Source organism: Ursus maritimus, unplaced genomic scaffold (assembly GCF_017311325.1).
Source record: "Ursus maritimus isolate PB19 unplaced genomic scaffold, ASM1731132v1 scaffold_1, whole genome shotgun sequence".
In the NCBI taxonomy this organism is placed as follows: Eukaryota; Metazoa; Chordata; class Mammalia; order Carnivora; family Ursidae; genus Ursus; species Ursus maritimus.
The window spans coordinates 61,866,735-61,879,356 of record NW_024423343.1 but is presented as its reverse complement, the minus strand read 5'-3'; the positions used below and the strand labels follow the sequence as shown (position 1 = coordinate 61,879,356).

Below are 12,622 nucleotides of genomic sequence, written 5' to 3'. Positions count from 1 at the left end.
GTATGTGCTACAAGTGCCTTTTACCAAGGATACATATATAAGAAAATCACTAATTTTTTCATCTTCATTATATAGCAACACTTTTCCTTCATCATTTCCCCTCATCCATTTAACTAATTACAGGTTTTCTACATCTGACACTTTTCAAGTCAGCTACTCCTGTCCTTTGAACAAGACCTGAAACCCGAGGTCCAGTTTCCATCTGTTTCTGGTGTTAGGTTTTGATACGACAAGATGCCTCCGAAGGAGAAATGGAACACTGCCCAGACCAGTCCTACCTCGTCACCAGCAGCTGCTCACTGTGGGGATGGATGGCCCACTTGGGGGGCCTGCAGCATTAGGTAGGGGCCTCTCCACACAGATGCCCCCCGTTGCTCAGAGAAAGGAGAATACTGTTTCTTGAAACTACGGGCACTCTACACTCTCACCATTTTACATCGAATGCAAATGAAGGCTTGTCTAGCTTTTAAATCATTCATCAAAATGAACAATAAATAACCAGTGCCCATATGAAAGGAAATTCTTCTGCACGGAAGCAAAATTGGGCCAGAGTCTGGAAAAACACGTTTTCTCGTGCTTTCCATGTAGATGGCCGGTATCACTTCCTACCCAGACTACCAGGTTCTCCAACACTGCAGTGAGCTAACTGTGTGTGTTTGGGGGCGGGGGGGGGGACGACTTGCGGGCATGTGTGGGAGCATTCGTGTGTGGGGTGGGGGGAGAAAGAGAAAAAGGGGAAAAGGGGGAGATGGATAGAGGGAGGGAGAGAGAAGAAAAACAACTCTTTTAATTAAACAAGGGAGAAACTCTTTTAAATAACCTGTGGATATAACTTATCAAATTGTAATACTTCAAAATTTTGGGTCTAAGAGGTACCAGCTGGATATTTAAAGGTCCTGGGGATTTAAAAGAAAAAAGGAGGGGACACAGGGGCAGCTGGGTGGCTCAGTCGGTTAAGTGCCTGCCTTCGGCTCAGGTCATGATCTCAGGGCCCTGGAATCAAGCCAGGCTGCGGGTTCCCTGCTCAGTGGGGAGCCTGCTTCTCCCTCTGCCCCTCCCCCCATTCATGTTTGCTCTCTAATAAATAAAATCTTTTTAAAAAGGGGGGACATAGATACCACCCCTACTAATACACCCCAAGGAGCAACACAGGGCAGATGGAAGGAGTGGGAAATCTCAGCACGAACTTGCATAGGTCTGACCACTCATAACCCACATTCTCCTTCCATGCAGCCTCACTGTCCCTCTTCACTGCTTGGCTAGGGGGTCCATACCCCCACTCCTACACCATCCAATTTCCCGCACAAGCCTTTCCATGCAGTAGAGCCTCTAATGCTTAAAGACATGATGGAACCTGCCTTAGGGAGAAACCCCAGCCGCTCTGCCTCGGCGTATGACCTATGCTATCACTGAGCCCCCATGATAAGCAGTATCCCCACAAACAGTGCATAAATGCACTTAAAGAAGAAAGAACAAGGTGTTCTACCTGCTTATCCAACCCTATTTCAGTTTATACATAAGCCTCTTGTTTAGCTGCCTTCTACAGAGATGCAAATTTTTACATTTTTATATTTATATTTCCACTATGGTCTGAATGCTTGTGTCCCCTGCAAAATTCGTAAATTGATGGTATTAGGAAATGGGGCCTTTGAGAGGTGACTGAGTCTTGAGAATGGAGCCCTCATGAATGAGATTTGTGCCATTGTGGAAGGGACCCCAAGGAGCAAGCTTGCCCCTTTTGCCATACGAAGAAGCAGGGAAAAGTCCATACCTGGAAGAAGGCCCCAACCTGACCATACCAGCACCCTGATCTTGGACTTCCAGCCCCTAGAACTGTGAGAAATACATTGCTGTTGCTTATAAGCTACCAAATCTACGGAATTTTTCTTTTTTTTTTTTAATTTTATTTATTTATGTGACAGAGAGACAGCCAGCGAGAGAGGGAACACAGCAGGGGAATGGGAGAGGAAGAAGCAGGCTCCCAGCGGGGAAGCCCGATGTGGGACTCGATCCAGGAACGCCGGGATCACACCCTGAGACGAAGGCAGACACTTAACGACTGCGCTACCCAGGCGCCCCTACGGAATTTTTCTTATAGCAGCCTGAACTCATTAAGATAATCATGTATTATTTTTTATATTTTATATTTTGAAAATAAAAATATTTGAGTCAAATGCTCTTTCCACAGAACTACGTTCTCCATTTCTTTTCAAAACAATGATGATAGCTGCTATTTGAATCCTTCCTTACTAATAGTCTATTAGCTAAATTATCCAAGCTTTTCCCAATGCCTTAACTTCACTCACAGGATAGGCAAAAATCCATTTATTCTCAAATATATTCATTTCTTCCTATCTCTAAAAGTGACAAAAGTATTGCCGAAAGATGAATAAATGGGTATTAAAAAAAAAAAAGATTTATCCAATTCTCCCTACAGAACGAATGGGTTCTAATACTCTATCCCTTAACTAGGACACAATCCATAGATGAGTGATTTGGAGCAACGCTTCTCAAACTTGACTGTATACACAGATCACCTGGGGGCTGTGTGAAAATGCAGATTCTGATTCAGTGGGTCTGGGGTGGGGCCTGAGATTCTGCATCTCCATCAGGCTTCCAAACCATGCTGACCCTTTAGGTCCAAAAACCAGACTCTGCGTGGCAAAGCGGTAGAAGGCAGACAAAAAAAAAAAAGTTTCTCCTATAAATATACATTCTCCACTTGGGTGGAGGGTGTGCGAAAGGAAGGATCTCCATCAGCAGCCGTGAAGGTGATGGGGTCACAGCCAGAGGCGGGGAGCTCAGCACAGAGGCACCACCTAACTGCGAGTGACTGAAGAAAGGGGTAGGAAGCAAAGGCAAAAAAAAAGAGAGATTATTATTAAAGCAGTCTGAATTTCACAACTATGGAAAGGGGTAAAAAATTCAAAGGGAGAGAAAGACGTGAGGTCAAGTCGGAAGAACTTACAGAACCGTGAAGTCCAGGCAACACATTTGCCAAAACTACAGTCAAGGAACAGAACACAGTCACTCCCTTGGAAGTCTAGTGAAGTAAGACAGACACGTCCTCAAGTGCCAAACCAAGCTAGGACACAAGATTCAATCTTCCCTGTGGACTGAAGAGCTGGATCTGCTCATGCAGCCTCATCGGAAACACATCATAAATGAAATTTCACAGGAGTGGGAAAACGGGCCTAAAATGGGATAGCAAGAAAAAGGCCTTCCCATCTGCTAGAACTCAAGTGGCAGCCACAGCAGCATCGTGCTGCTGGGAGCCAAGTGGGCGGAAGACAGATTGACCAGGGACACCCCCATGCTGCTCCGGGGCCAGCCCAGCCAGATTTGCCCGACTGGGGCATGACACAGGCCTCTCATGCAGGATATTCCACGTTTGGTGGGGGGACACAAACCGCACAGAGTTTCCTACCGCAGAATACCCTGGAAATAGGATTGCTTGGGAGGGGGGAAAAAAACTACCAAAAAAACAAAAACTGAAAAAATGAAAAAAAAGAAAGTGTGCTTATTTTTGTGGTATTTTCTAATGCTTCTATGTGGCCTTTAGTCCCCCTACCACCACCACCAAAAAAAAAAAACAAAAAAAAAAAACAAAAGAAAAACTTCTCCTATAAATAGAAGAGGACAAACAAGAACTATGATTAACAGGGGTGGGACCCAGCAGAAGCCACTTAAGAAGGCTCCACTGTAAGACTTGGAAGCTTGGCCAAGCCACCGACCAGCTCCATGACCTGCGCAGGTTATTCCGTGGCCTTGAACCTCAGCCTCCTTTTGTAAAAAGGAGATTATTAATGCCGTCTACATGTGATTTTTGTTAAATAAGTGAAATGGGAGCTAGAAAACCCCTTGCAGAATGGCTAGCGCATAACTCAATGCTAAAAGCCAGGCTCTCCATGTCTCAGTCCTCTCTTGGAGGGTGACACGGATCACTTCTCTCAAGTGTTCTAAGTGACTGGCTAAGCCTCAAAGGAGAGAGACAGCCGTGGGCAGCAGCTCACCTTCTACAGAAACGTCACCTAAGGCGCCCGTGCATCCTGCTGGCTCTGAGAGCGTCGGTACCATGTGTACCGTTCATTGGGCCATGAACTTGCAGCTGTATTTCTGACTGTACATTGTCTCCACTTGGGCTTTTCCTAAGTATTTCACCCTGTGTTTCATTTAGACCGCCCTGTCATACTTCAGGCATGATGGTATACTGTCAAAACCTTTAGGGATAAGGAGTCTAAACATATACTATGCAAAGGGTTCAAAACACAGAGCACAGGGGCACCTGTCTGGCTCGGTCCGTAGAGCTTGCGACTCCTTGATCCCAGGGTCCTAAGTTCCAGCCCCACACCAGAGGTGTAGAGATTACCTAAAAAATAAAATCTTTAAAAAAATTAAAATTAAAAAACCACACAGCATAGAAAAGAGTTTGAAGATAAAAGAATGAGGAAAAGTTGAAGTCTAGTTTCTTTAGTCCCTAAAACCAGGAGATTCACAAAGCACTGAAAGGAAAGAAATTTCATTACGGAAAGGGAACGGTTTAAATGGATTCTGAATTCAAAATATTAAACTATACTTAACCAAATTAGCATATTTTCACAGCTTATGTAAATCCTAAATAGATTCTTCTTTATCTGATATTGGTAGCAAAATATCTGACTCGGCCTTAGTTAGGAATCAAACCTCTCAACTTCCAACATCACGTGCAGTTAAATCTGAGGAGATGCCATTTCTAACTTTATTCTCAAGCAGTGGTTTTCAACCTTGCTGGCACATTGAAATCACCTGGGGAGCTTTAAAAAAAATACCGGTGCCTGGATCCTAGCCCCAGAGATGCTGATGTAAATTGGTTTAGGATAACAGGCTGGGAATGAAATTTTTCAAAAGCTCCCAGGTGAGTCTACTGTTCAGCCAAAGCTGAGAACCACTGCTTTCAAGCTAAGCACAGAAATGCATCATTCCTTCAACAAAACGCCGAGAGAAAGGCACATAGCCACACCACCACTTAATCTGAAAAGGAAAAAAATATGTGACTTATAAATACTACCAAACGAAACATACATTTCCAAATGCAAGAGATAACCAGATACATCTTTAAAGTGCATGCAACACCCTGCTAGCATTTCAAGAATTCTTTAAATGATGAGGGTAGCCGTGTTAAATAAAAACACTTTTCAGAAAGTCATTCTCCAGCTGGCAACTCCTTAACATCAGCATTATAATGAAGGGTAACATAATCCCTATTCATAAATAGCCTAACACTGTGAGTGGCAGAATTTAAACAAAAACTATAAACCTCAATGATCATCAAATGTCAGCCACGAAATGGAAGAAAAAGATTGACAAAGCTCTTATTAAGAGCAATGGATTTTTTGGCCTGTCATTTTCATGACTGAAAATGTCTTCAGGAGGTATTTTAATTATAAAAAATTATATATCATACATATCATATAAAAAAGTATATATTTTTATATATAAAAATTTCATATCACAGCAAACTCGTGCCTCTTTTGGAACAAGATTATCAAGAGGGAGAAATCTCCTCAAGAAAGAGTAAGTCAAATATTTCGACTTGTACCCCTTACAAACGAATCAACCAATGTTCCTTGCCATTTAGTTATGTAGTTATTTTCCTATGACTTGGTATCTGTGTTTATCCAAGAACAGTCCATTGAAGGCAGGATTAGAAATGGGAAAAGTCTAGATATTTTGAAGATGGGGAAATATTGTTGAAAAATTAGGAGAAGGGGAGCATAAATTCTGCGACAGCCTTAATCAGTGTCCGTAGAGACGTATTTAAAACTAGAGAGAGACGTTGTAAAAGGTAGAGTGTCATGGGAGACGGAGGGCAGGAAAATCTCTCGAAACAGCAGGGCAATCACATGGGTAAACGTCTGTTGGCTGACAGAATACAGCATACATCGCAGGGCCTATGGCTTGGTGGTGGTATCACAAAGCTGGGCACTCCACAAAAACTGTCCCAACGAAATGGAAGACTCTTTCTTGGAAATGTAAGAAGCCACTGCTCTAGCTCTTTTCTTCAAAAGCAACAAGGAGGGGGGAAAGAACGCAAAGAATAAAAATGTGATGCTGAAATACTATAGGAAAACCCAACGGGGAGAAGCCAATTTCTTCCAGAGTTGGCTGCAAAGTTCTTCAGCAAACAGTAATAAGGATGACCCATGGGTCCTGGAAGCTCTCACGTTGGCCCCCCTGGTATCCGAATCAGATTCAGCTATCAATAACTGCTATTTGGTCTTTTAATTGACTACAATTGGGAGTCCTGGAAAAAGTAAAGTTGAAGACTTCATTGAAAACAGAAACAGGAAGACTTTTTCTTGTCAGCCAACTAACATTGTTACAGACCTCCAGGCCAACGTTCAGCACAGCTGAACCCAATGATGAGAATGTGAGGTCAAATGTGTCTTTTTATTTTTTATGGCACCCCCCTGTCCCACGCCTGGGGGTGGGGGGCGACTACTGTCTGCAGCCTGGGGTTCTGCCAGGGAATAGCCGTCCTGCAGAAGCGGCCAGGGCCCTGCCCGACACGCTCCGACCTTCTCCCTGAGTATGCCACAGTCCTTCTGTTTCCACCCCAGCTAATTAATTGTGGAAATAACCAAACCAAAATAAAGAAGATAACAGAGGAAAGAACAAAATCATCTGTCTCAACCCAAGCCAACAACATTTTCCAGAAGTCTCTGTGGACGGCAAAAGTGAGGTATAAAAAAATAAACAACATGTAACTAAAGTCAGATTCAATCTCGGAGTGTTTTCCCCATTTTCTCCTACTCTGAAAATGAGTATGTGCTGGGTCTCTTTCTTACTGAGTACATGTAAGTCCAGAAACGTGTCCTTGCAATATTCATTTCTGCTTCCTCTTTGGGAAAAAGGTGAGATGTTAAATATTTTAGCAAGCCATTTCTAACAGAAGTATAAAAACACTTAGAAGTAAATTCAATTAGTACATTTATTATCTGACTTAACTATGACTTTTAAATTTGATGTTCCAAAATGAAAAATGTTGGGGTGCCTGGGTGGCACAGCAGTTAAAGCGTCTGCCTTCGGCTCAGGGCGTGATCCCGGCGTTACGGGATCGAGCCCCACATCAGGCTCCTCCACTATGAGCCTGCTTCTTCCTCTCCCGCTCCCCCTGCTTGTGTTCCCTCTCTGGCTGGCTGTCTCTATCTCTGTCAAATAAATAAATAAAATCTTTAAAAAAAAAACAAACAAAAACAAAAACAAAATGAAAAATGTTTTCTGTAACCAAATCATACATATTCTCAGCTAATGTAACTTTAGAGCTGTAAAAATAGTTTTGCATATATAATATTCTCTAATTTCTTATAAAGGTATGTCTTCAAAATCTCTAAAAATTCCCCATTCCTAATCCTGCCTTCAGTTGAACTATACTTTGGTAAACACAAAGACCAACTTGTACAAAAATAATTACAAAAAGTAAGTGGCAAGGGACAAACAGCAGTCCAAAACTTAATGTCAGAGACCTGAAATGCTCAAAATAGTACCACATTCAGTTAAGTTGGCTTGTATTTTAATGCTCTACCCTTGGTACAAAAGACTCTATGAGAAAGACTCTATGAGAAACAGCCAAATGCAATTTGTTACCACATATGATGGGGAATGAGCTGGGATATGAATAATTAATTTACTAATTAGAAAATTATTTTGTTCAAAAAGCATGGAAAAATGCTTCCATTTCTATAATTAAGAGAACATACATTATAGCTTCCAGCTTTTTAAGTTGATGTCCTCAAACTGGTAGAATTTTTTTCTGCAATAAACAAGGCTTACAAAACTATCAACACAATTACAGAGATTAGGTAAAAACCATATAAAAAATGTTCTTTAAATTTTTTAAACTTCAATTAAAAAGGGGGGAACCCTGCTAGCTAGAAGAACTATTCAGAGGTCCCCATATAATATAATTTAATTTTAAAAGTTTAAGAGAAGCCTATGTCAAATAACGAAACTATTAGGGGATAACTAAGCTATTCTCTCAAATGACCATTAGGCAAAATAAACACCTAGGGCTGTATTCTCCAAAATAACCTACAAATCATAGCTAATTCATTCCTCCAAACACAAGGAAGGAAAGTAGGAAGAAAGGGGCAGATGACTAGAGAGGGAACAGCAGATCAAGAGAAATAAGAAATAATAAAATAACATTGTAGCAAAAAGCAAAATGAGGGCAGTGGCTTTGTTCTGAGGGAAGTAAGCTCCTGATTTATCTACGAATGCTGTTAGTGAAACACAGCAAAATACCCTTGTAAAGATAGATATGGAAGAGAAGGGCAGATGCCAGATTTTTTCCAGCTGGTGACAGAAAGTCTTTCATCATGTACATGGGAGAGGCAGATGGCACACTTCGTACCCAGATCTATGCATTTACACTGGATTGTTATTGTTACACTAGAATACTAGAGTGACTTGATTTTATCCTGAATTACGAAGCATAATTTGCTAGCAATTAGTGTTTCTGTTCAAATGATTATTAAAAGGTATTTCATTAAAATAATTAATTTTTAAATACGCAGAACCATAGAACTTTGGTGATGAAAGTAAGTTTTGCCATCAAGTAGAATTCCTTATTCAACAAACGAGGAGACAGAGGCCCAGAGGTGAAACCCATTCCTCTCAGGTCCAGGGTCCACGTGAAGAACACAGGCCCTCCGACCCAGGAAGCCATTTTCCCTTCATCACAAGTTTCAGCAACCATGTGTAGCTCACATTTGTCACCCATCATATGCTAAAATATTGTAATGATCATTACATATTACTTTATAATGGAATCACTTAACTAGACTTTTTTTTCTTTTTTTTTTTTTCCTTGAAGAACCAAGCACTTTGAGTGGCCCCAAAGCCATGGTTTCTCCTACACACATTGCACTCCTGCCCCTAGGAATTGAGTTTTGATGGCAGTGATGTTTGTGAAGGAATGCTACTGAGTTTTCTGTGACTAGGTACCAAAGACGGACTAAAAATATGACAACTCAGGTCTAGAGAAAAAACATTAAGGATATGGTTAAAGTCTAAAAATCATAAAGTCAAGTAAGGTGATGATCCAAAATGTCCATCAATCCCTGGGTAAAAATTTCAAGGAGAGATCCCTGAAGGTCGGAAAAAGTGGGTTTTAGGATGAATAAAGGGAAGGATGACTATGTCACATTTTTGGAAATCGCTGTCACCTGGTGATAGAAATTGAAAGATGACTTCAAAAAAGAGGATTAGTTCTTCACTCGTGAAATGGAATTTTAAGGGAAGTGAGTGGGCCCTCGAGCAGCATCCCTAACCTTTGAGGTTGACCACAAACCAGAGAATTAAGCTCTTTCAAGAAACCTCAAGGCCATCTTCACATAGAATATACTCGCCTGCAAGAACTCCCTCAGCAGAATGCATGTTAGAGAATCTGTTAAACCATTTCTAGATAAATAGAGGGAAAAGTTGCAGAAAGAATCCGTAGCTCAAAAGGCTCACCAACCCAATATATAAATGGGAAACTCATTTACCAGTCCCCAGGCTCCCCAAAAAACAGCAATCAACTTTGTTTTCCCATCGTCTAGCTCAGTGTCTAGCACCTAGTAAAGTTAAATAATCATGCAGTTAACAAGCTCTGCTCTAAAACTATGTCTCTCAGAGACACAGGCTGTTAAGCCTATTATAGTTATTTACACCATTGTGGGATTAAAAAATGTGGGATTGACAAATTTCAGAAATTATCAGGAATGGTCAGGAATGTCAGGAATGTCAGGAATACAGAACAGACCAGTAACATCCCTTGACTCCTGGAAAATTAACCACCGAATCATCATACATAGAGAGATCAGATATAGTTAAAAGCTAAACTCCAATACATCTACAACAACTTTTTAAAAATGCCTAGAAGAAGAATTAGATTAACTAAATGCTATTCATGCAATGCCAAGAAAAACATTTGTTCTAGGGTTTTCTAATCTGATTGCTGTTAAGATGAATTTTTAGCAAGCATATTGCTCTGTCCTCTGATACATACACGCAAAACCCACCCTTCTTATGGGCCTGAGCACAATGTAGAAACTCGTTAAATATTTACCAAATAAATTACTAAATGTATATTAGATCTGGAACCAAACTGTCCTTGAGGAATATTACAGGACTCATTTCAACAGTAAATAAATTTTATTCAAATTACCAATTATTTAGCACCAGCGATTTCATCTAATGTTTCTTTTCCTCCCTTCATTCTCAGAGAAGCCAGTACTTTGCTTCAGAAATCATGACCGCTTGAATCTTTCTTCAGCCAAACCTGAAATAAACTCCGTACGACCACAGACTCTGACAGCCTCTGCCACACGAAGAAGCCGAGTCCGGGGACAGTCGTCCAGAACTGCTCCCGGGCCGTCCCATCGGACCTAGGAGCGTAAATCCTACCTTACTTGGGGGGTTGAAGCGAGGGGGTAGGGACCCAGCAGAGAGGAGGAAGTGGAAGGTGATACAGTTTCAGCAGGAGAGGCAGACGTTCCAACAGCCAGCAAATAGTCGGTAGCTGCGACTTCTCCGGCATGACACTCTCACTGGATAAGGACTCCAGCGGCCATTGTTTCTCACAAGAACAAGGGCCTCCAGTGAACACATGGCACAGTTTGTGAAAAGATGCGGAGCACTGACCTGTACACAGCGCGCGCACGCGCGCACACGGAGCTAAAGGATTATTAGGATACCGGATGTCCAAACACTGCCAAAATGTGAACCCAGCAAGATAATAAAAGTGCGAGCAACAGCAGTATTAGAAATTGAAAGGATTATAGCAACTTTGCTCCACACAATCTCATGTGCCAACAGCTGGCCCACAAAAGCCTGGCAACATTAGGCAGCCCATACTATAAATTCCATTTCTTTCTGTTTGCAAAGGACAAACATCCTAAAGAACCATTCCCCCTCCCATCTCTTGAACTAGCAAGACATCAAAAGGTCAAAGGTTCAAGGTTAAGGAAAGATCAAAGCAAGAAATCAATATACCTTTTAAATGAAAAATAATTATACATATATACTATACTCTGTTAACACAACATAGGTATTAAGGGGAGGGGCGGAGAATGAAAGAAATAAACTAACTGCTAATAATCAACTTCATAAATCCTAAAACCTTAGATTAATGAGCCAAGCACAGAGCCATAAAACCCAGGTCCTCACATGTGCAGCTCTGCCTAAATTATGAGTTATCTCCAAATGACACTGTTATGGTCCCTGGTCCCAGGGAAACAGAGGAAATGGTTCCCCCCACCCCACTGCCTCCACCAGGACCTTCATTAACTCTCATGCCGGCAGCCAACTGCTGACCAACAGCCTGCAGAGGGAGACCATGGAGGCCTGGGGCAACTTAGGGCTTGTAGAGACCAGGGACCACAGCGTCGGTCCAGAAGGCTGCTTCCAGAATTGCTAGACACAAATGTGCACAGGCCTCACAGAGACTCTATATAAATATTCTGCTGCTGGCAACAGGATGGCCATGGGATCTCCAACAGAGTGCCACGATCAAATACAACCACCGCAGGCAAATTCGTGAGTGGTTATTTCCAAACAGGGCATACGTTTAAATGTACATGCCAATTAAAAAAAAAAAATACATTGCATCAAAAACTGGAGATGTACTGTATGGTGACTAATATAACAAAATAAAAATTATAAAAAAAAATTAGTATATACTCAGTATAGCTGTAGAATTTCAGGACTCCTAAAGGGATCTGAGAGATTTTCCAATCCAACTCTCTTTTTAAACAGTGCAGTGCTGTTAGGTGACCTGACCAAAGGTAGAAAACAAGTCGGTGGCAGAAGTAGGACCCGACTCTCCCCACAGTTTAGTGCTTTTTCTACTTGGGGAAAGTTGACCTTCAAAACTGGTCAGATGACAAAGGCACAATTTTATTGGTCACTGTGATCATAAGCAACAGATGATAAAGCAATCATTTCAGTAAGAGCAACGCACAGCGGAAATTCTGAAGAAGGTAAAAGCCTTAAGTGTATACAAACTTTGTGGGGTTTGGGTTTGTTTTTTGTTGTGTGGTTTTTTTTTTTTTTTTGAAATTAACATTAAATTGTGGAAGCCCTTACTTTAATCTGAGTTTTAGCTGGCAATCTGTTGCTTCAATCCCAGCGAAATCTATGCCCTCTGTAGCCTCATTTAAAATGTGAGGCCAAACAGATCTGGAAAAGTACAGCTTTATCCTTCTACTTAATTTATACTATAGTGTGCTGTAATTAAGCCTGAAATAAAAGCTATATTCTGAGTAAAGACAAAAAGCTCTTGTTAATGACATTCCATTCCCAATGTAGAAAACAACAAAAGGCTTCTTCATTTGGAGCCAAATGTCATTATACTTTGTAGCTTGCGTGGAGCTATCGGACTAATATTTGTACTGGGATTAGGGTTGGGATAACCAATCAGTTAACTCCTCCACTGCAGTTTCCTATTATCCTCAAATAAATGGCCAAAAGGAAAAAAAAAGAGAATTGGCAGGCAGAACGACAACTATATTTATGAGATTAAACTCTCAAACCTTTCACAGTTTGCCGGGCAACTAATAACCATTTGCCAAGCTGTTCATTTAATAATGAGTCAGTTAAG

The 12,622-nt window shown here is 41.3% G+C and overlaps 1 protein-coding gene across 3 annotated transcripts in view; it reads right to left on the bottom strand.

Annotated features, from left to right (window-relative positions):
* The window catches only part of STK39 (serine/threonine kinase 39), a 441,956-nt gene that overhangs the window by 213,662 nt on the left and 215,672 nt on the right, over nucleotides 1-12,622 (bottom strand). The window lies entirely within an intron of this gene.